The 22,164-nt window shown below is 39.7% G+C and overlaps 1 protein-coding gene across 10 annotated transcripts in view; it reads left to right on the forward strand.

Moving 5' to 3' along the window:
• The window catches only part of SLIT2 (slit guidance ligand 2), a 364,105-nt gene that overhangs the window by 86,379 nt on the left and 255,562 nt on the right, over positions 1 to 22,164 (forward strand). The window contains exon 1 of one of the 10 annotated variants that reach the window (XM_057726069.1): positions 16,861 to 16,867. The exons of the other annotated variants lie outside the window; for them this stretch is intronic. The gene's annotated coding sequence lies outside the window, so the exon portion shown is untranslated. Of the gene's footprint in view, positions 1 to 16,860; positions 16,868 to 22,164 lie in introns of those variants that run through there. 10 annotated transcript variants of the gene reach the window in all.

A 22,164-nucleotide genomic window follows, 5' to 3' on the forward strand; every position in this document is an offset into this window, starting at 1 on the left:
TGCCACCTAGGAAGTCCTTGTATATGTTTTGAAAGGTGCACGTGAAACCCATTAAAATGGTGGTCAGCCCTTGGAAAGGGCACGTAGAATCTAGCAGTTTTCTGTATTTCTATGTAGACAGCTAAAAGTTTATCCAGAGAGGTTTAAATACAGGCTCATAGGACCTAAAAAGGAGTGTGGATAAAAGGAAGAATTTACAAAGAAGGTGGCTTTTGAGATGGCCCTTTAAGATGGGTAGAATTTAGGTGTGTGGAGGTAGGGAGTGGGGTGGGTAGGGCTTCAGGCAGAAGTTAAACATGGAGCACAGGTGCAGAGTTCGGAGAAGAGCAAATGTATATGAAGTCCTGGTTTATGTTGACTATTTTGACTTGACTAGTGTATATTAACTTAGAATCATAAGAAATCACTGGTATTAAGAATGGACCATTTTGTTCAGATAATTTAATGAAATTCCTTGAATATCAGGTTAAATGATTTATACGTTATTATATGGCAGATGGGAACCACTGAGTGTTCTAGACTGGGAAAATAACATGTTTAGCTAGTTATTCAGGAAGGTATACCTGGTAGTAATGTGTGAAATGGATCAAAGAGGGAAAATCTGGGGAAACCATTTTAGGTTATTATAATACTTTAGGTGAGAGTCCAAGTTTAGGCCAGTGGCAGTGAAAATAGAGAGGAAGGAGTGGAACCAGATAGTGAAATGGAAAAAAGCCCATGGAGTGGCTGCTAATTGTGTGTGGGGAAAGGGAGAGAGAGTTCAGTCACAGGTGATGACCGTGAGGTTCTGGTTCTCAGTACCCAGGGAGATTCAGGTTCCATGAATGGAAGTAAGAGAATCATATTTAGGATGGGAAATATTAAGTTTAGTTTTTAATCTGAACCCATTAAAAATGCTTAAGCATTCATTTCTGGATATCCAAGAGTGGTTCTGAAACAAACAAACCAAAAAAGAGTTGTGCTGAAAATGCAGAGAGAGGCCAAGGCTGAAGGTACACACACAGTAGGTATTATTCATATAGAGGAAAGATTACTGTCAAGCCATTAATTTGCATGAACGTTCCAGTTGAATGACTGATGAGAACAAGTTTAAGGCTTGTTTTCAGGGACTACCTACATTTGGAGAACAAAAAAACAGGAAAATCCATAGCAAGAAGGGAAAACGAGAGGATCCAGGAGCAGTGTGTTCCAGAAAACAGAGTTAGGGAGGGTGAACACTGGAAAAATACCATTGCATCTGGGGACGAGTACCCACTCATACCTAATTAAATTACATATACAGTGTGTTCTGTTTTTAGTAAGTAGATGTGTTCGAATGCTTTTAGAACATTTTCAGGAGTCTGGGAGTCAAAGAAATCAAAATGAGGGACTATGAAATAATCAAAGCATTTGTTGTATATCTGTTATGTACCAGGTTGAATGTATGAATAAGTGATCCTACCTTAATTATGTTTGAAATACATGTTCTGTATAATCTGTAGAATGACATTATACTAATCAAGGTCCCAGCAGTCATTAGATGGAAGATTTAAATGTCTAATTGGGAGGGATAAGAAACAACAGGGAATGGTGACACACTTGGGGACTCGCAACAGCCAAAAGCCAAAGGACTAGAGAACTAGGCCCAGAGGACTGAGAGAGAACAGTGTTACCAAAACCCAGGGAGAGTTGGTGCTACAGAAGAGGAGGCAGTAGTGTTAGAATGCAACAAAGGCAAAGATGCAGCCAAGGTCTTGCAGTCTTGGGAGTCAGTGGGAGGCCATTGGATGGACCAAACTGGACAAGAAATGCTTTGGGAGCTTGAGTGATTCTTCTCCGGAGTGAGGCCCATGGTGCACCCATCAGGAGAATGGGCCTGAGGGAAGAGGGCAAAAGTACCGCCAGGGTGCATGGTCAGAGCCCGTACTCTTTCCTTTTAATAACGGAAGCTGAATCCATATAGGGACGAAATGACGTGGTTTGTTGTTTAATGAGTGTGTGAAATGGGAGAATACTTATATAATGGAATGCCTTTTTGATGCCATGTATAAAAGGGTGTTATAGTGGTTATCGAGCTTTTCTTTTAAAAAAGAGCGTGTAAAGAAATAAATATGAGTTGAAATATTGGTGCATTTGCTGTGCCCCGCCCTGCCACAATGTTCTCAAGTTGGAGCACAAGGAAGGAAGACTGCTAGTTAAAACAAAATTCAGGAGTCTAAGAGTCAGCATTGGCTCAGCAAATTTCAGGTCAGGAAAATAATACAGATTATTTGTGGCTAAGTATACCAGAGAGGGATCTCAAAACTGCTTAAAAACTTCTAGTCTCAAGGCAAAATTGATTCGGACGTGAAGACGGAGGTAAATAACTACCATTTATGGAGGGCTCACAACATATCAGCCATGATGCTATCTACTGTTTTGTTTATTTATTTGTTTATTTGTTTGTTTGTTTAGGCTGCGCCAGGTCTTAGGTGTGGCGTGGGGGCTCTTCCTTGCAGCATGCAGACTCCTTAGTTGTGGCATGTGGACTTCTTAGTTGTGGCATGCATTCAGGATCTAGTTCCCCGACCAGGGATCTAACCTGGGCCACCTGCACTGGGAGTGTCAAGTCTTACCCACTGGACCACCAGAGAAGTCCTGTACTGTATAATTTAGATCTGTAATCTTCAATGCAGTTGTTTGTCCAGTCTGGAAAGGAGATTATATCATTTCCCCCCGTTTCATAGATTAGGAATCCCAGGCTCCGAATAGTTAAGTTACGTCTGCACAACCGTGCGATTAAAAAACGGAAGTCGATAAGGCTGCCGTGCACTGCCTGTGGATATGGTGTTCTCCCGGATGTGCTGTACCTCCTTCCGCCTCACGTCGTCCAGTGAGCTATCAGCTGCTTTTCCCAGTTGACTTATTTCACTTTGAAGTGTCAAATCCTACTTGTCAGCTTCACACCCCTGCAGTTACCGACCCATTGTAGACAGTCATGCTGTAACGGATATGCTAGATTGTGTTTATAGTCTTGAGAAACTCTGTTGCCTACGATTAGATTTTGGCATTCATTAATGTATCCCAATATTGATTCATCCCCTAGTATGTGTTATACAGACTGAAGCTCTGGGCACATTAGATACAGAATGTCGAAGCAGAAAGTTTCTTGCTGTTATGTAGAGAGTCAGACAGTGAAAATTAAACACATACAAAATAATGTCAGGGTGTGGTATGTGCTGTGAAGAAAAAGAAAACAGAAAAGAAGACAGGATTCACTGGAGATGCTATTTTAGATAGATCAGTGCTTTTCTAGGCAGGCAGTCACCTTCTCAAGAAGTAGTATTTGAGAAGAGAATATCAGGGGAAGACCACGTGAGTGAGGGTGAATGGAAAATGCAAAGGCCTTCCTTAATGTAGGATTTGCTTATTTTTTCTGCGCATCCTTCAAGGTAGGGCCGGTATTGTTCTGCTACATAGACACTATGGCCCTAATACCTGACAGGTGGAGAAAGAGAAGACCGAGGTGAGCTAGCCGCACGTCCTTTGTGATATATCTAAGCTGGAGATTATGTCAGAAATCCACCCAGGTACATTGCAGGTGCATAGGGTGATCGTGTGTAACTTCTCATCCCATGGTGACATTTAGACACGTCCAAGTCTGCACTTTGTTCAAGCACAGTCCCCAGCATAATGCAGCTTTTTGTTGTCTCTCTAGCCCCTACTTCCCTCTGCCAATGAGCTAAAATTTGTTTCTCCTTTAAAATGTGAAGATGTGGGCTTACCTATAGCAGTTTTAAGCACAGCTGAGGAGTAGTGTTCACAGAGCTGGAAAAGGGCTGCCTGCACCTCAGTAACCTTTCACTACTTACTGCCCCTCCCCACGTATTACTGAAGTTATTTGATTGGCATCCGCAGCATCTTTAACTCAGAGGTGTTGCTACCATATAGGACTTCCATGTTATTTTCTGCTTAAAAAATTTAGTGCTTTATAAATATTTGTTTGTGATTGGCTCCTGGTAAAGTAGTTAAGAATTTTGCACAATTTTTTCAGGGGTCTAATTGCTTACCTGTTTCTCTCAGAAGAGTTTCTGAAGTGTTTTATTAGAATTCTTTCAATAAGCGGCTACAGTTGGATGTGTAGGTATTGTTATCACTTTTAAACAAAGGGCAGATTAACCAGCAAAGCTTTCAAGCAATAGCCACTAGATCAACTGCGTAGTTGGTTGTAGAGTCAGGAGTGAAACTTAGGCAACTTGACATTAATTTCAGTTGTTTCTCTAGAGCTTAATGTTAAAGGATGATAATGATACCTCACATAAACAAGATAGAACTGGACGACTGTGCAAGTATTTTTAGACTAGTCTGTACATGAGTGGGTAAGAAGTAAAGAGGCTGATCTCCTCAGGCAGCAAATGGCTACCATATTTTTTTCTCAACTGATCAAACGTTGATCATTTCCTCTTTGCTTCTCCTGGCTTAAAAAGAACTGAAAACTGTAAAGGTACCAGTCATTTATATTTAAAAGAAAAGAATGATGCTACTATATATACCAGGTTTTTCAATGGATCAAAAAATCTAAATTCAGAGTAATTTCTTGAAAGCTGCTTAATAAACTAGGTGTTAATCCAAGGGAAATGCAAGAAAACCTTCCAAATGCCACTCATTTGAAAAGGGATGCTCATTTTGGATAAAGTATTAGGTAATTTTTTCAAGGATATCACTTACAAGTAAGGATTTGTGTTATATTTAAATGATTCATTTTTTTGTCTCTTACAAATTTTTAAATTTTTCTCATTCACATTGTCACAGCTTGACAGGGTTGCTCCTAACGATTTTTATTCCTTTGTGTTAAAATTACAGAGGGTGGAAGTATTTTTAAATATCTGTTGTCAAGAGGGGCAGGTGCTATCCAGCCTGCAGTCCGTTTTACTCCGTCAGTACACTGTTGGTTGCAGTGACTCCTTTTCTGATGGCAACAGTTACTTCCATGTTATCAGAGTGAACTGAGCTGGTGCTGCAGTCTGTCCCTAAAAGATTCAGAACATGATCCTTTGATGTCAGCTTTGGGGCAGGATATTCCCAGCATCACATTTAGTCAGAAGTATGGAGGGTATCTGTTACCATGATTTACATATCTCACTCCTGTGGAGTCTCGTGGTAAATAATAGAAATGGGCAAGGAGCCCTGCATCAAGGCAAATTCACATTATTTCCTGACACATACAGTGAAGCTTATTTTGGGATAATGGCTACATATGTTCAGGAAAATTGGGCTCATGAGCCCACTGTCTGAACATTTTCCAGTAAAAGAAATGAATGTATTATTAGAAGACATCAGGGAGGGGCCCTGTGTTATTTATATAATTCCTTTCTATGAAAACAAATAACGAATAACCTCTTGTTCCCTTGATCAATAAATAGATTATTGTGGTTAATTGAATATCTTGACAAAGTGACATACATTATATATTCCATATGGAGTGAAAATGTTTATAATATTGAAAAAATAACCCACTCTTTAACATGATAATGCAACTGCACCTGATTTCTTTTTTTTTCTTTCTTTTTCTTTCTTTTTTTTTTTTTTGGTGGGGGAAAGTGTGTTTTCTGAAAAGGCAGTTTAAGATTTTACAGTTTCTCAGAAGTCTACTTGCTTACTCACTCAAGAAATATTTGTTTAAAAGCCATTGTATGCTGCAAAGAATCTTAGTACTGGGGGTGTAAATAATAATTGAACACACTCCCTGCTTTCTAGTGGTTCAGAATTTAATATCAAGACAGGGACACAAACAAGGATTTCAGGAGGAAAAGGGGGATATTCGTAATTATCCTTGAGCTGTTTGAACGAATCTTCAGAGAAAATGTTTAAAAGGAGTCTTAGCACATGAATTTGTATGCATGCAGTTTTCATATGGACTCTGGGGCAAAGGGCATTCTGAGATGGAGCCACAGCAAGTACATAGTGAAAGAGGCATGAGATATCCTTATCCTTTTCAGGTACCATAAGGGGTTGGGTGTGGCTGGAGCGTAGATTGTTTTGAAGGCCAGTGGTATGATCTGAGTCTATAGTCTAATGATGGACCAAGGCACTATCCTAAAATGGTTTGTATGTGCTGCCAGGGTCTAGGGTGTTTATCCTGAAGGGTCCTAAGTCATTGGAAAACTTCGTAGTCAGTGTAAAAATTTCTAATTGAGATTCAGAAATGCCATTCTGGTTCTCACCACAATGTGTATTATCATTACGTGCCTTTCTAAGGCCCCGATATCTTTCCAGGATCCAATCATATACCTTTCTAGGGTCCCATGGTTGCTGACACATTGTCTAGTGAATCTGAGATCATTATACTTATACCTGTTTTCTGAATACCTTGCCCACCAATCTTGCTTTCTGTAAATACCTTGCCCACCAATCTTGCTTTCTGTAAAAACCTTTTTCCTTTATCTTCTCTCTCTCTTAATCCAAGTTTGTCCCTTTCTTGCTACTTTCTTTCTTTCATATTCTTCCAATCCTAAGAGGATGGGAGGAAAGAACAACCATGGAACCCAAAATCCCCTGACACGTTCGGTTGTGTGTTATTTATTCATCTGTTGTTATCTCTCTTAAGCCAGGGGAGTGTCTGTAGCTTGTTCATTAAATATTTACTGAAAATTTTCCAGTGCGGCTTCTCTTCTGGGTGCTCAGGGTATAATAATGAACAGGATAACAACAACAACAAAAATGCCCAGGCTCATAGAACTTACTTTCTGGCCACAGAAGATAGAAAATAGGCAATGCATAATTAATAAGTTGTGTAATATATTATAACATAAGTTCTATGGGAAAAAAGAAAGAATACAGATTGGAATGGTGGTTTTCAGTTTCAGATAGAGTAGCTGGATAGCCCTACTCAGAAGGTGAGATAAGGACAGACACCTCAAGGTGGAGAGGGAGGTGAGATGGAGAGAGAAGACAGCCAGTGCAGAGGCCTTATGGAGGGGTGACCCATAGGCCCCCAGGTGGTGAAGCTCTTGCACCTTGAAGATGTGTTCACAAAGTGTATTGAAATAAAGAGCAAGGAGGGCATTGTCCTTCTCAGAGGCATAGAGTTTAGCACAGGGAAAGTGAAGGAGTTGCTTTCCCCTTGGACACCCATAGAGGATGTGTCCTCTGTTGGGGACGAAAAAATTGGATGAGATGTTATACCGAGTCTGTGTTTGAACCTCAACCATTTCCCTTCCCTCAAGCTGTCCGTAAACTCGCTGCTAGAGCTGCTTGCATAGCTGCACCTCTCGTTTTGTTTACTGTAACTTTTGGTGTTTCATAAACACATTTTCATGTGCATTTTAATCAACTTGTTTTCAAATAGAGGGAAAGAAAATTTCCTCAAGGCATTCGTCATTCCTCATTCAACACAAACCTGGAGCAGTGGTGCGGGAGGGAGTGGATAAATCCATCTGCAAGTTAATCTAGTGGAACACCACTGAGCACACTCATTTGACAGAAGTAATTAGGGCAAGGGGACGCACTCAGGCCTTCCCTTTACTGTAAACACCCTGCCCTTTTAAAATGTGTGAGCTGGAAAAATAACAACATCAACAAAAAATCCACTCCAGTCAGTAATTAACTGTTTATTGACAGATGCGTTTCTAAGAGATTAATTACTGTTCAGTAATTATAGTGCCTGTGCACACTAAGGATTTGAAATAGTCGTAGCTCCTTTTGGTGTAAGGGAGATTCTCTGTGTGCCTTTATTCCAGATTTTTAATTATTTTTGAATGTACTGATTATAGATTCTGTTTTACCTAATATTTGACAAATAGGTTGTTGAAAATTTTTGTGTAAAATTGCATTTTTGTCCAGATGGTTTACTTCATAGACCTTGTTTCTGGGCGTCATAATCAAAGATAAATTTATTAATAATGATATAAGGTTAGAAAGGCCATAGAACATATTTTGTGTTCAGCGGGTTGAATTCAGTTGTTAGATTTCTTCATGTAAATGGACAGATTGGAACATGATTTTTAAAAATGTGTACAATTTGTGATTACTAATGATTAATCACATTTCTAGGAAATCCGTGTTTTCCCTTAAGTTTTCATCCCACCATGCTTTTAAATTATATGAACATCTGCTTGACACTGTGTGCCAAAATCCAAGGTTAATAATGTAGATTGCATAAGCACCTTTTTCTAATTAGTGGACTGTATTAAAAATAATGGAAGTTAAGGTAAATTTTACAATATTTCATAATCAACAAAATGATGTTACAGTGCTATTTATTTGTGTTGATATCAAGAATAATCAAGACCCATCACACGTGTCAGCAGGGATGTACCAGATCATTTTCCCTTCAGAGGGTCTCTGTCCCGGAGGAGTGGGTGTGGAGCTGAACCTAGGCTATATCTAAATCTGAGCTACATTTCATAACAGAGTTTCACCAAGGCTAGAACACTTAGCCCGAGCCTAATAAACCTAGGACCAGAACCTAAATTTAAATATACGGCTTAAAATGAAACCGTTGATTTAATTTATCCATTTGTTCCTTTTGAAGCTTTGTTGAGTGGTAGTGGCTGTTCCAGGGGCTGGACACACGGGCAGCGTCAGCCCCGTGCCTGTCTGGATGTGGAGAGGCTGATGAATGACTAGGAGGCTAAGTGTTTACGTTAGGAAACCAATCCACCCTCTATTTCTGATAATGATTGTGACCTTCAGAACCACAAAGCTTTTTCTGCAATTTTTCATGGCCATTCATTCAGTAATCTTTTGTTTGTTTAGAACGTAGTCTATGCAAAGTATCTTTTTAAAAATAGAGTCAAAACCACAAAGACAGAAATATATGGTCTTTTGCCGTCATAGCTTATAGTCCAGCAGGCAGAGTAGACAGACACATGGGGACGGTCCCTCTGATCCAGGTGACAGTGATATAGGTGCCACACAGAGAAACTAAGTAACCTGCTGTGGGGCTGGAGGGGCAGAGAATTCACTCTCTTTGGGATACTCTGGGAAGAGTTCTTAGAGACATTTTCTTAAATATTACCCACCTTTTCATTGTCTTCAATATTTTGACGATATTCTCCTTCCCACTGCCTACGTTGCAAAATTACTAGCAAACCTTGGCATATATGAGGGTTTAAATGAACAGAATAATCATCTGTTTCAGGGAGAGTGGATCTATAGTCAACATTTCCTCTTTCTTTTCCTTTTCCTGCCAAACTCCCCAAACAAGGTTTGTACCCTTCCCTTGTCTCCCTCCTTGACACCCTGGGGATTTAAATTCCATTCACTCTAGCAAGCCGTTTTCTGAATGGTCGCCCTTGACCTCCGTCTAACCAAATAGAAGGAGCTTTAATCTCACTCATCCTGCCTCACCTGTGGGTTAGGAGGCACAGCTGATAAGCCCTAGCCTCCTAAGATCCTTTTCTGTCTTAGGACAGTGTCTTTCATGTATCTTTTTTTGTCTTGTCTTTTGTTTAAACATGAGAGCTATTTTTCTCCTCTGCTATAATGCATTTTTGGAAGGCAAGGGACCATGGTTAATTTTATTTCCTGTAATGCCTACCTTGCCAAGAATATAATAGATGCTCTATGAATACATGCAGATTCTTTTGGGGAGGATTTATATTGGCAGTACCCACCATTAGTTATTGCTTGTGGAATGCTTAAGGGATGTGGATAGTATTTCACTAATTTTTGTAAGAAATAACACTGTCTTTTAAATCAAATCAAATTTGATTTAAATCCACAGTCCACAAGGCAGGTGGGGACTTAAATCTCAGCCCTGTAAGAACTGAGGGTGTTAGGTAATACCCAGAAAATAATGGCGGGACCTCTCTCTCTTCAGTTCATCTTGGTCAGTGCCAAGATATTTTCTTCCAAAATCTCTATGGGTCCTTGAAAACCTGTGACGCTTTGGCTCTGTACATTAATTAGGTCACAGGAATTTTTGCCAACGCTGAGATCTTGAGTGTCCTAGGCCAGCATCCTTTTGCATACTTGGACCTTTTCCCTGTAGAGGTCTTGCTACTCCATATGGGTGCTTTAAGGACCTTCAGCCCTTTCCTCATCAGGAATAAATTCTTCTCCCTGAGTGGCTGTTCTAGGTCCTGTTTCTCCTAGCTTGATGGAACCAGCTTCCTGGAAAAAGACACACTTAGTAGCAAAAAGTCTGCAAATTCTGCATTTGCTCCTATAACTGAGGTTTCTCAACCTCAGCACTGGTGACATTTTGGACCAGATAATTCTTTGCTGTGAGTGACTATTCTGATCATTGTAGGAGGTTTAGCATCTCTGGCCTCTACCAAATAGATGCCAGAAGCATCTCCCGCTTATGACAATCAGAAATGTCTCCAGACACTGCCAGATATCCTCTCGGAAGACAAAATCACCTTTGGTTATGAGTCACTGTTATAATTCAGACTTACTGAGATATGAAAAGCTCTATATAAATTATACCTAAATAAATGTATACTAATTCTCCTTTAGAGAAAATGAGAAAAGTAGTTGGGTTAGTAGCCGGGCAGGGGATGGTAATGGAAACGGAAGGGCTTGGCGCTTACGTGTCAGCAAGATGTTATTCACATTTTCCTGGATACTAGGCAACTGTACCTCAGCACTGCTTGTTTATTAGGCAGAAGAGGCTGGTTTCAGGCCGACATCCGCCCAGTCTCAAATTTCAGGTGCTCTTCAGGATACCATATCCTATTCCAGCTGTGCAGTTCACTTTGCCAGATATTTTAGTGCACACTTAAGAAGACTGCATTCTTTGCCTTACTTTGTAATGTGGCATTTTGTATTGGGCACTAGGGTACAGGTATAAACATTTCACCAAAAAGTGAGTCAACATGTGAGATGCCCATCAGCTCGTTCAGATTTGAGTAGCAGAGGTACCCAAGGGTTCTTAAAGGTTGTGACTTCTGTAGACTGTCTGCAGAAGGAACATCAGGATTCCCTCAAAGGCCATGCTGCTTACTATGTTGCTGGACTTTGGTTCTTTTAGGACAGGGAAGGCAGCTGCATAGAATGCGAGAGAACTGAGCGAGCAAAGCTTGGGGCGGAGAGGACCCATGGCACATAGGGATGAAGCAGAGTGCATGATGCGAGTTTGTCATAAGGCAGATGCAGCAAATGCAAAGGATGACTGAGGAGAAATGAATCTGCAGGTGGCTGGGTATTTGGGGTGGGGTCTTTTTATACTCTCTTGACTTTATTCTTTAAGCGGTCCCCAGCCTTTTCGGCCCCAGGGACTGGTTTCGGGAAAGACAGTTTTCCGTGGACTGGGGCGGGGGCGGCGGGGGTGGTTTTGGGCTGATTCGAGCCCATCACACTTGCTGTGCACTTGATGTCTCTTATTATGACACTGTAGCATATAATGAAATAACTGCACAGCGTCGTCATGCTGACGGGAGGCGGCGCTCACATGGTAATGCGAGCAGGACACGGGGCGCGGGGGTCGGTGCAGACGGCGCTTTGCTCTGCTCGCTGGCCTGCTGCTCAGCTCCTGCTGTGCGGCCTGCTTCCCAGCGGGCCGTCGGCTGGTACCAGCGCCTGGCCCGGGGGGTGGGGAGCCCTGCTTTAAGCCACTGGGGAGCATGGAAGGATTCCAAGCAGTGGCAGTTCACGACCAGATCTGTGTTTGAGGGGAAAAGCAACGATTGCTCTTGTACTGTGAACACTGAATGAGAGGGGGCAAACGTCTCTGAAAGAAAAGAGTGACGCTGCTTAAGCCAATCAAGAGAAGTGAGGTGCTGCACAAAGATCGTGCCAGTGGTGACTGCTGCTTGTTCATTTACGCCTGTAAGTTTTTTCCAGTGTGCGTCGCGACCACCTGTGAAGAGGCGGGTTCTCCCGCGTTCGGTCCGGATGAGGCCTGAGAGTCCCCACTCCTGACGGGCTTCCGGCCGCTGCCGGTGCGTCCGGTTCACCCACGGCACTGTGAGCAGCCGGGTCCCGCGTGACATCGCGGGGCTGGGCGCTGCGAGAGGAAGGGACGTGTGTGCAGCGCTCCGCACGTGGTCGCAGGTGCCTGCAGCCTAGGCGCTCCGGCTCTCTCCCCAGGCCTCGGGCTGCCTTCCTCTCCAGCTTCGACCTCCCGACGTAGGCTTCCCTTTCTGGCTGGACAGCGTGTTCCTCTGCCGCTCTGGGAGCTCATCCGCCTCGGTTCAGGTTTGGTAGAAATAAAGGACCTCGTTTCCGACAGTCCCTGGGGAAGTCTCATGGCCCTGCATTGGCCCCAGGGAAGTCACACGTCTGCCTCCGCGCAGATCACTGGGCAGCAGGACGGTGATGCTGCCGTCTGCCCGGCCCGAGGGTGTCCGTGCTGGGAGCTGGTCGTGCGGTCAGCGCCATCTGGAGGGCTCGACTGGTAATGGGGAGAGCGTGTCATTCCCGAGGAAAAATCGGGATGCTGAACTGAAAAGGTGATTAGCGCTCTCCTGTGTGTGGTGAGTGGATGCGTATCAGAGGTTTCCACATGTTCTTGATTCTTTAGGAATTCTTTTCCTGGAGGAGCTTGAGTCCAAAAGAAATACGTAACAGTTAATTTATTTGGTAGTTAGGTCCGAAGAACTTAATAATTTATTTTCTGACAACTTACTAGAGTCCTGTTTATTAAGTAAAGTCTAAACAACTTAATAAGATTTATGTCCTAACCATTAAGGAGCTGCTTGATAACATATGTCATGTAACTAAAAGAAAAATGACATTTTTGTTTCGTTCTTAAGTAACCACAGTCCCTTTCTAAGGGGATGTGTGCACCTGTTGGGCTCCACACAGTTTCTTGACCTCAGGTTAAGATTGGATACTGACACCCTCATTTCCTGTTCTACGTTGATTTCTGTGTAATAATTCCCTTTTTTTCTAATAGCAACCCCCAAATCCCACCTTTACAAATATATGATGTCATCAGAAGGAATGTAGTATGAACACATACATGTTGGAACTGTGAACTACCTTAAGCTAGTTGTTGGTGTGATCTCTAAAGATGTTAAGTATCACTGTGTTACTCTAGAAATAAAATATCATGACAGCCCCTGTGAATTCCCCAAGTTGCCTTGGTACACAGTTGGGCAACCTTAGTCTTAGAAATTTTTTTATTTGAATTTCCTATAAGACATCTGTGTTGAGATGGAGAATCAAATGTTGGCTGTTTGGGTTGAGTTTAGGTAAGAAGTCTGGACAAGTGGACAATCTCAGCATAGAGATCAGATTCCTTCTGCATTTTGACCCAAAGAGCTCTGAGGTGGTGCTGCACGTCTCTCCCTTCTCCTCAAGAGTAAAATGATGCATGTCTACTCAGCTACCACACAGCTTCATGGTACACTGTGTTATTCTTTGATCTTACGAGCCTTAGATCTAATTGATGTCTTCCATGGAGTAGCTCATCTCAGTATATGCATTTTATCTTACGTTTGTATTGAAAATAAACTGCACCAGTAGTGATGCTTTTGTCTTCTAAGCTCTGGACTGTTCACATATTGGCTTAAATAACTAGGAGGTGGGCATCAGGTATTTTTTATTCAGGTTGTAAACCCTCTGAAGTTTTAGACTTTGTTCCTTTAAACTTAACCATGTATAACATGGCTTAATTAATAAGGACTGAGCAGAGCATGCTTTTGATCTCGAACTGATTTTTTTTTCCTTAGAGTAGTTGATAGAGTATTTTCTCATTGATTGTGCTTTTCTCTCAGCTTGTTTGTTGTTTTAATGGTGTAGAGTCAGTATCTTCCAAACTTCCGTAACTGCTGTACAATGTTGTATTAGTTTCTGCTGTACAAGGAAGTGGATCTGCTACATGTACACATATATCCCCTCCCTCTTGAACCTCCCTCCCACTCCCCTTCCCCATCCCACCCATCTAGGTCATCACAGAGCACTGAGCTGAGCTGTTTTTTTAAGCAACTTAAATGTAATCTGGAAAGGTAGTTTTCACAAAGCCCGTGCAAGTTTCATTTTGCTAGAGTCAGTAATCTTTGTATGTCTCTAGTTCACATGTGAGATATAATGGATCATCATTCTATCATCATTACATCACTGCAGCTCATCTTTTAACATTACTCACCATCGCATGAAACTGTCACTCCCACTGATTGTGCAGAATAACTTCTGTTTCAGTCTCTTCCCATAGTCCAGAAAATAAAATGTATTGAAAATATTAGGTACACCACTGTTCTGCGAATATTTACCTTTTTAATTAAAAAGCAAAAGCTACTAATAGGTATTCAGTTTCTACAGAAATACTGTGTTAAGTTTTTCTCTTTGAATATCCAAATAATGTCAACTTTTATTTATAAAAACAACATAATGTTAGGCTGCTTAATTTTTTTTCTGTTAGATTCTCCTCTTTTTTATTTTTTCTTTACTTTTACATTTTTCAATTGAAACATAGTTGATGTACAATGTTGTATAGGTTCTCCTTTTAATATGTTTTAATACTGCAGATGAAATATTTGAAAAGTATTAGCACAGCATTGTAGTTGTTTATAGCCGTGGACTTTGAAACACAACACCCTTGTACACGTGTATTTTTTGAGGTTTGATGTAGTTTGTTTCTTAAATGGCATAAACATTGCTTTGCTGTGACGTGCATTTTTGACTCTAGGATATTTTGGAAAATGTGTTGGTAATGAGCGTCTGCAAGTCCTTATCACATCACGTAAAGAACAGTGCTTGAATGAGGTGTTGGAACAGTGATTCCGCCTGGCAGCTGAATTTGTTCGTGATCCTGAATATCCGCAGAGTTCCCTAAATGACAGTGCCGTTTGTGTTGTGATGATTTTCTTCCCCATGGGGGCCCTTAATACCTTTTCTTAGTTCTTGTCTCAGCATTTATTTATCTGTGATTGGCATGTGACAGTCACATTCCTGGGTTTCATTTGTGTTTTTTTATCATGCAGATATTCCAGTGTCTTTTATAGAACGCGAGTGACAGTGCATCTGTTGCTTGTTGAATAGACTCTTGCTCTAGGCTGGCAAAGTGTTGGTGCCGTATGTCTCTATGTATGTGATTTTTCTTTGGTACAGTCATTTTTGTCTTAGCATTCCAGTGGTGGATTGAATGCCTGTGTGATAGCAGTACTGAACGTGCCACTCGCTGAACTCAGAAGCATCACCGTAGCTCACTGCATAGCTCTGCCCGTGGTTGGCGGATCCTGTCACTCCTGCTGATTGTGCAGAGTAGGAGCCACTTCTCACCTTTTATTTTTTCTTATATTTTTGCCCATGTTTGAACTGGCATTTTGTATATCTCTGGTGTTTATTATTAGGGGTTAAGATATTTTTTCACCCCGATTCATATCAATACCTGCTATAAAGTAGAACACTTTGTTGATGCTTATTCAATATTAATCACCAAGGCTAGAGAGATTTTGGCCTTATAAATATGTCAGATTGGGTAAACCCTACTTAATATTTTGGCTGTTGAAAAGGAGAACTTAATTTGGATCTTCAAATTTACTAAGTCTCAAAGCATGTTAATTTCATAGCAGAGTATCCGAGTTTTGCCTTTTAAGAAATATTTGATTAGGTAAATAAATTTACAGCAATACAGAAGAAATATTATGTCGTACATACCTTTATGAAACCTGCTTTTGTATAATCAGGACATGTCATTTGAAAGTAGAAGTGGAACAGGGAAAAGCATCAGATAAGTTCTCTCACGTCTTGCCTTTGTTTTAAATTAGAGCCTATTTTTGACTAGAGGTGTTATAGTAGGAAAAATAGGTTTCTCTTAACTGAGATTTGAGGGGCATTTGTAACAGGTGTAAATTTATATGCTTCTGACAGAGAATTAACCGCTGGCAAAGGTAAAACTTTAGGCCTTCGTAAAAATTAAAGTTTTTAAAAGAAAAGAACCCTTTATTTTAAAGCATGATGAAAGTGTGGAATTAATGAGTAACTCAGTTATTTTATTTTGAACTTAAAGACCATACTTTCAAAAAGCATCTTAAAAAAACAAGTATAATGACAATAAAATTAAAGCTTGTGATATAATAAAGCTTTTAACTGTATCTGGACATACTGTATTTTTTTTTTTTTTTTTTACAAATTGCATAACCACAAAGGCAGGAGCCAGCGGAAATAATGCTTACGATTTAACAGCAACAAAAAGCATTTTTCCTGAGAGCAGGGCGCGTACAGCACTTACTGCACTGTATACAAAATATTCCACGACCCTTTCTTATTGACTTTTTTTGCATTTGGAGAGCAGCACAGGTAAGGCCGTCAGAACGTTAGGGATCCTGAGTGCAGCCGCAAACAGTGTCCCTTAAAAGAGAGTGCGGCTGGCTTCCCAGCCTTTTTTGTGCCAGACGAGGAAGTGACTTTCCATAGAGGAGGGGATTACAGTCCTATCCTCAAACGAGGAAACTAGAACCAGATCTCTTTTTAGAGCTTGCAGTGGGGATTCTGAAGAAACATTGCACGGAACTTTATTCTAAACTCGAATTACTAAAATGTTGGTAATTCTGCACATTCAGCTTCGGAAGTAGATGGGACCACAGAATAACGTGTACTTTTCGTAACTTAAAAATAATCCTGTTGCTTGCATAGGATTAAAAGGTTAGTTATTCTAAAACCAGAAGAAACTGCAGAGAAAAGTGAGCACTACATTAGCAGTTACTCAAATATCCTCACAAATGTTTCTTTAATTTTGTAATGATTTTTTGCATTTGTCTTCAAGTTAAATACCAGGCAAGCTGACTTTCTGATTTTTGTATATTGTATAAAAGCATTTAGTGCTAAATTAAGATGGAAAGGTAGTGTTTTACCTTCCCTTTCTGGAAAAAAAAAATCAAATATTTATTAACTGCTTTCTATTGTTGTCTTTTTCTTTAGAAAGTAATTTGTGGTCAGTGGAGCCCAGCAGGGAAGCTCCTTTTCCTCCAGATGGCTGTGACATTTGAGAAAACCTTGGAGGATTAAAGGCACTCCAGTGAGCACTCAAAGTCCTGACACAATTTGACAGTCCTAATCTGGGTCCCGAACTGATTGGATGACCAAGGGCACAAAATTCTCATCCAACTATGCAATCACCATGCACTAAAATTATTCCCAAGTTTTGGTGACTGTTTTAAACAAAAATATATAAACGTTTTCTTACTGGCATGTGGTTGGAAAGGCCCGTAGAGGTACCTTGTATAGCTTAAAAAAAACGGGGGATATTTTTGCGTGAATGAGCACAGCATGCTATAAATGTCTTTACTCTTTATTAAGTAGGGTTTGCAAACAATCTAAATGGTTAAATGGTAGAGGAAACTATAGAAATTGATCTCAGTGAGCAAAGCCTACCAAATCTAATTATATATTGTCACCATCTGCTGAAATATGATAACAGAATTAATACAATTACTGTCAGAATTTCAAAGGAAAAAACTTTTGAAAAAAGTTGCCTGTAGCGTGAGAGAGAGAGAGAGAATAGCAAGAACAAGAAAGAATAGCATCGTATGTTCTCTTTTTTACTTTCCTCGTTTTGTCAATTGTTTAAAATAATCGGAAAGATTTTTTCCTAATTTTTGAGTTGATTGAAGTTATCAGGTTTTGGTAAGGTGATTTTATTGGTCTGGAATTTTAATTATATCCATGGCAGCTTCCAAAATCACCATGGCAACAGGTGTGTAATTATCAGCATTGCACATAGCTTCAATGTGTAACGCATTTCTTCCGGCCGAATGAATATTAAATCATCACCGCCTAACACCTCCTCTACCAGTAAACAGATAAAGCTTTGGCCATGGCCTGTAAATTGATCCTGCTTCTATAGAGTTCTTTTACTACAAAGCCATTGTATGGGGTAATTTGTGCCTTTGAGGGTTTTCTGAATTTGTTAGAGCTTGACAGAAAGCTAGTTTTATTTCATTTAATGAAAAAAAAAGTGACGTGTTTAATTACTACTCACATTTCCTTTTGTAGAAGTCTCCCCAAAAAGAATATACTGCTATAGTTTTTGGTCGCAAGGTGTGTGTTCATGACAGGTGACTTTTTTTTAAAAGTCATTTTCTTGAGACATGTTGTGTTTTAACTGCTGCTGTTCCTAAAAAATTCAGGTGGTCTTTGTATGAAGCTCATATGAAATTAAGCCTTTGAATTAAAACATAAATATTGTCTGCTAATACAAATCAACTCTAAGAAGATAGCATAATCCATGATATTTAATGGTCTCAACTTTACATAGTTTCTCATATCCCAGGCAGTCTTTTCAGACTGACTGCCACCTGTAAATAGGCTAGAGAGTGAATGGTTATCTTTCAGCTATTATCTTTTGTACATCTCTGATTGTTATAAAACCCAAAGTCTTCCTTAAATATGTCATGAAAAAGATTATTTTATTACTATTATTATTTTTGATCACACATTATCATTTAATTTATAAACCCAATATACATATTTGACTGATGGAAGTGAGGCTTTTTAGGAACTAGCATTATAATAAATCTGTTTATGTTTAAAACACACAGATTAGGTCATGCTGTAAATAATATTGTTAAATAGGAATCCAGCTAAATGATTACAAAGTTATATGGGTCTTTTCAATATTCATTCTTTGTTTTAACGGACATTTTATCTGGAATGGCATTCAGTAACTTGAGATCATTAAATGCAACAAACGAGTTAATCTGTGTTAGAACAAAAGCTAGCATAAGAAGATATATTTAAAACTTTTACACACTTGGATTCCCCAGATAGATGATTCTCCAAAAGATTAGAGAAAGGCTGTATATGTCTATTCTACTTCTCCATCCCAGCCAGATATCCCACAATATGATATCATTTAAGCATCATCAATTTTGATTTGTTTTCATTTCAGACTAAAGTTGAGGCTACCAGTGGTACAAGGTCAGATCACCTACTGATGTACTGGTGAAATGTAGCCTAACAGGCTGTCAATTAACCACTGAGAAAAAGGTGAATCCTTTATTCACACAAATAGGTTGACATTCCCAGAGTAGTGCCCTTGGCATTGGACACCATTACAGAAACAGGGAGAATATACTGGTTTTGTCTAGATTGGTTTCTCCACTATTTCTCTTTTTACTATTTACCCTAGCTCATATTTAAGCTGTGTGATTTTTTTTTAAAAGGAAGGATAAGCTCCCGCGTGTGCGCGCACACACACACACCACGCACACACACACACACACACACTCTCTCGGTGTATTTCTGTCGACTCCCCTTAAATGGGTCTCTGCCAGTGTTAGCCATTGTTTCAGTTGCTTGTGGCTGCTGGATTGTGCAAGGTTGCCTGGAAACGTTCCTTCTTCACTGCAAAGCTCTCCAGCCACTTTCCATACCTCCCAGTCCGGGCTTAAAGATTCAGGAAATCCAGCCACTGGTGTTTCTTTTCAAAATCTCCTTGGTAAAATAATCATCTTGTAAAAGTAGAAAATAGGAAAACAGCTTCACAGTCTGGGGGGCATGCATGTTTAAAACAAAACAAAAAGCTTTCCAAAAATTCTAAAATTGTTACAACTTAAAACGCATTGAAAATTTTCTTCTAAGTGAACTTGATATAAAATTTTGTTAAACTCATATTTTGTAATGTGTAATATTATTTGGAAATATTTAAAATTAACATCTACTAGAGTTTCTCAGTCTGTAAATTTGGTTCTTTTCCCATCAAGGTTGCATCATATTTCCATGACCCTTTTAAGTTGAAAAAGTTTGATTTGGAATTTGTGTGTTTCTATTACATTTAAAAATAAGTAACATTATTAAGTAGCAGATTGTGGTCATTATTTGCTTTCTTCCTTGGTTTGAGTTAACCTTGAGAGGTTTTTTTGGAATATAAAATTGGTGTGATGTTTAATAATACTGATTCAATTGGTCTTACTTGATTTTGCTATTAAGTCATTTTCTCTTTAAAGCATAACTCAGTCACTTTAACAGCAGATTAAGAACTGAAAATATCTTTGATATAATTTTTCCATTGTTAGCCCAAATTCCTAATTTTGAAGTATAAAATGAGTGTATTATATCATCATGCATGAGTTGAATATATGCCACTGCAGAATACCCATATACCATTACCATTTAAGATTCTTTTTTTAAAGTAGCACTAGGTGGTTTTCGGTCCTTTTATTTTGTGTTAAATAGGAAGAATTATTATTGGTTTGTGGTATAGGACAAGAAAGTAAACATCTGCTCTGCAGTGTTTAAAAGGCATACTGTCATCAGATATGTCTCAGCTACATTTAAAATTTGTTAGACTTTGCTCTCCTAACAGTTTGCTCTTTTGTTGGTTTACTTTCAAACTCAGATTGTCATTAATTCTAATTGTATGATATGAATATTGCCAACAACACACTCTTTGACAACTCTCTATTGGTTGATTACATAGGTTAAGTTGGTTACTAAATATTGAAACTTCTCTATCATATCATGTATTCAAATTTCTTTGAATTCTTTCCCCTAACTTTTTAATTTAAATAATTGCTTCTACTGATGTCTGAACTGTAGTTGCTGCAGAAATTCATTTTAAGGTCACTCATGATGTTAATTTTTAGTTTTAAATGTCTGTATGACCTGTGGTTGTTTTACTGATTTGACGTCATTCATTATGTTGTTTCTGAGGTTAAGAGTTTAAATCATGGGTCAAGATAATCAAATACATTCCTTCCCATCCTCTTTGCTTCTACATCTCATAAGCCAAAGTGTCCCTCAGGATAAATTGTTGGGTCTGCTTGTCAATTGCAGATGAAATTTTTTAATTAAGATACGTTATGCCTCAGATATCATAAAGTGATAAGATTGGTTTGATTTACACAGAGTACTGGGAGCAAAGCAGGAGAGTAAAGCAGTGGCATATTGCTACCTGTCTAAGCATGTATCCACTGTCATTAATGCAGAACAATTAACTGTGGGCCACAGATGATTGCAGTAACTTAGAGGTCTGGTGTTCTCGTTGTCATCAGGGTGGGAGTCTGATTTTCATGGGAATTTAAATTGGTAGGGCAAGTGGAGTATAACAATAAGCTTATCATGGTGATCTTGAAATAATTATCAAGGAAAAGATGAGGGAAGGAATTCAAGTGTTTACTCTGTGTGAGACAGTCTATCTCCAGCACAGTCTGTTTTACCTTCCTCCATCCTACGAAAGGCCCTGTGACTTGGGTAGTTTTGTTCCCATTTTACAAATTGAGAAAGTCAAGCTTTTTGAGGTAAATTAAAATCAGACTTCTCCCAGCCGTTTCTTATTCCGGGGGATCGACTTTTCCACGATACCACTAGTGTGGGAACGGATGATACCTCTGGTGGCATATAAAGTAATCACCTTCGGGATAGAGAAGCATAACTGCCAGGGCTTTGGACTGTTCACATCAGTAGTGTGATAAAGAATCATATATTCACTGTGTGAAAAATACACAGAGCACTGTTAAAGTTTCTGTAAAATTCGGCCATGCATTTTGAGTTCTTAGCAGAAATAGATGAGGTATTCTGATATTTCCAAAGAAACCAGGAAAAATACTCTGGACCTTTGAGGACCATTCTGTGCCAATCCCACAGTAAGAGAAGTAAAAATAAGTTAAGACATGGTCTCTGCCCTCATGGAACTCCTACCCATGAACATCACAACTATATAAAGTCATTACGATCCGCTGTGGCGACTGTGAAGGCAGAGTATAATGTGCTATGGGCAAATGGGAGGTGTCACTGAGGAGTGACATTTAGGGTCTGGAAGGACGTGTTCACCAAGGAGGCAGGAAGGGAGGGGCGTCTCAGGCTGGTGCAGAGGTGAAGGTGGGGTGTTGAGAAGCTCCACATGGCCCCCCGAGAATGTGTTGTGGTGAGTCAGGACAAGGGTCAGGTTAAGTCCCTGGAGCCAGTTTCACAAAGTCCCTTGCATGACATGCTAAGGAATTCACATGCCACCTTATTGGATAAAGAGGAGATCTACATATCATTTATTAATTATAGGCAGAAATGTGCAGATTCATATGTTGGGAAGACTGCATTTGTGGTACTCAAGAGGATATGGAAAAGGGGAAGAGATGAGCGTAACGTCGGTAAGGACATGACCTTCAGTATGAGGATCTTAGAATCTAGGCAAGCAGTGCGCAGGGCTTGAACCAAGAGTATGAATAAGACCAAAGAAGAGAGACTCAGAAACCTTGCATCAATGTCATTTATGTATTTAAAAAACATCTCCATGTCTTGCTTTTAATTCTCTCAGATATGTACCTTGGAGGGAAATTGTTGGATCATATGGTAATTCTGTGTTTACAAACTCCAAAT

The sequence above is a fragment of the Hippopotamus amphibius genome, chromosome 3 (genome assembly GCF_030028045.1).
Source record: "Hippopotamus amphibius kiboko isolate mHipAmp2 chromosome 3, mHipAmp2.hap2, whole genome shotgun sequence".
In the NCBI taxonomy this organism is placed as follows: domain Eukaryota; kingdom Metazoa; phylum Chordata; class Mammalia; order Artiodactyla; family Hippopotamidae; genus Hippopotamus; species Hippopotamus amphibius.